At 40.6% G+C, this 2,500-nt stretch overlaps 1 protein-coding gene across 1 annotated transcript in view; it reads right to left on the reverse strand.

Annotated features, from left to right (window-relative positions):
* LOC116049966 (caskin-2-like) overlaps positions 1-2,500 on the reverse strand; it is an 88,816-nt gene that overhangs the window by 86,025 nt on the left and 291 nt on the right. Inside the window, exon 1 of the mRNA XM_035996421.1 lies at positions 2,454-2,500. This exon is cut by the window's right edge and continues 291 nt beyond it. The gene's annotated coding sequence lies outside the window, so the exon portion shown is untranslated. The remainder of the gene's footprint in view (positions 1-2,453) is intronic.

Genomic DNA, 2,500 nt, shown 5'->3' on the forward strand with positions numbered 1-2,500 from the left:
CACAGCCTGGTGTACAGGCCGTCACACCAAACTCCACTCAGGTATTTACCATTTCTAAACAAAAGGTAGACTGGTATACACCCTACACACACACGAGGGTTTCCCACCAAACTCCACTGGGTTATTCCCCGTTTTTAAAGCCGAGGAGAGAGTGTGTGACGTGTGAGACCACCTGACGCTGAGCGTGCTCCCTCTGTGGCTGACTGGTCGTGCTCTGCTCGGCTGCTTCCCTCGGGGCTCTGTGATAGAATCCATTCATTTCAACAGCAGAGCAGCTCCTTAAACTCTTCCAGCCCAGTGGCCAGGCACAGCTCTCCCACATCGGAGGAGAGGAAGGAGCTGGCCCAGCTTCCTCTCTGCTCCACTTTCTCTCCCTGATAACTGGCATCACTGTTGACAGTCCTGATCTCTGCATGAGAACTCCGGGGGTGGAAATTAGGGCTGCGCAATACACTTTGGTTATCGTCATGGCAACATCAACTGGCACAATACACACATCGCAAAAGGCTGCAACATATCTATATATTTATGCGTGCATGTGTGCGTGCATGCATGAGTGAGAGTTTTTTTGTATTTTCTTTACGTTTTATTGACTGTTTTTTCCAGACTGTTTTTTTTTACGCTTTTGAAAAGGTTTAAAAATAATTCAAATGTTTTTTTGCGACGTTTTATTCCGAAATCTTTTTTTTTTTTAAAATAGGGGTATAGGGGTAGTCAGTAAAAATTGACTTCAGGCAAGTAGAATTTGATATTTAAATTCAAAAAACGATTTTTTTCAATGCAAAAGAATAAATATGAAGTGAGAATTTTCAAAATAAAGGCCCATCTTAAAGATGAGGATATGTATCAGTGATATCGGGTGGTTGAGGTTTGAAGATATAAACAGAGAGAGACGGTTAGCAGAGTCTGACTCTCGGACGCTTTTCAGCGTCTTGTTTGTCTGCGTTGTTTCTTAACGCTTTTTGCCCAAGTTTGACATTTTTATTTTTGTATTTTCTTTACATTTTATTTATTTTTTCCCCCCTGATTCTTTTTTTAAAAAAAGTCGTGAAAAGCGACAAGAAAGTACCTTAAAAAGTCGAAAAGTCGAAAAAAAAGTCGAAAAGAAGTCACAAAAGCGACAAAAAGTCGAAAAAAAACTACAAACGACTGCGTTTTTTTATCGCTTTTTGCCCAAGTTTGACATTTTTTTGTATTTTCTTTACATTTTATTGACTTTTTTCCTCCCCCCGATTCTTTTTTTTAAAAAAGTCGCAAAAGCAACAAAAAAGTCGAAAACATTGACCGACTGCGTTTTTTTTTAACGCTTTTTGCCCAAGTTTGACATTTTTTGTATTTTCTTTACATGTTATTGACTGATAATCGGCCGATCCCTACAGTCTACTTTATATTTGGTTTGCAGCAGATCCCAGAGTCTGTGTTCCTGGTTACAACTACGTCCATTACGTAACCAGCAGCAGCCACAGAGTCGCACAGGGCCCGGCCAGTAACAGAGCTGTCATTCCCATTTCTACCCGTCATGTCCCCCTTTTTGTCCTCCATCTCCCTCGGGCGTTTTGTCCTCTCTCTGCACTGCATTCATGACAAGAGGAACAATAATATACTCATAAATCTCCCCTTCGACACTGCGGGGGCACTCCAAGTCTCAGTGAAGTGGTCCACACACACACACCACAGTGGACATTAATAAATCAGTGGATTGCTCACAAACAAGACTGGCTTGACAGTTATTACTCTAAAGTAAAGTTAGAGTGGTGAACTACACATGCTGAAGCCGTTTTGCGTGTTGACACTGTATAATTAGCAACCAAGCCAAACGTTTTCGTAGTACAACAAGTATCTATCTTGATTAGCATCAATATGTGCCATTTTCTTTGATATATAGACATTGCGAAACCAGACCCCGTTTAAACAGTTAGTAATTCTACATTCCCGTGCTCGCCAACCCTATAAAACACGCACATAATATGTATTTCCAGACTTTGCCTGAATTTACAGGAGTAAATTGCCAATTCGGCAATACTTGAAGCACTAAAAATCACTTCTAAACCTTTCACAGTGGAAGTCTTGTATTAAATTACGCACCATATAGGGGGTGAGAAATCTCTGTAAGCCAAATTGTAACCTGACATTTTTACTGAATTCAAGTGCTCCTTGGTGATGTCAAAGTACGCCGAATTCAAGATGGGTTTCTAAAGATATAGAAAAGTGTTTATTGTTTAAATATTAAGCGGTTTTGTTAGATAAACTGCTCCAGTTTGAAACGCATGTGAAGGGAGTTCAGATTGAAGCGTTCTCCGTAGCGTACAAAACAGGCAAATAGCGGCCGGAGTCTGGCATGTAAACAGACCCACCGCCGACCTTTGCACCGAAGTTAGTTATCACACCTGTAAGGGCCGTTTTCTTAAATTTCAAACTGTAAGAACAAAACATGACTTTCACGTAAGACTTACATTTTTTTAGTGAAGTACAGCATAAACTTCTCAACCCCTTCAAACGT

The sequence above is a fragment of the Sander lucioperca genome, chromosome 21, assembly GCF_008315115.2.
Source record: "Sander lucioperca isolate FBNREF2018 chromosome 21, SLUC_FBN_1.2, whole genome shotgun sequence".
Lineage (NCBI taxonomy): Eukaryota > Metazoa > Chordata > Actinopteri > Perciformes > Percidae > Sander > Sander lucioperca.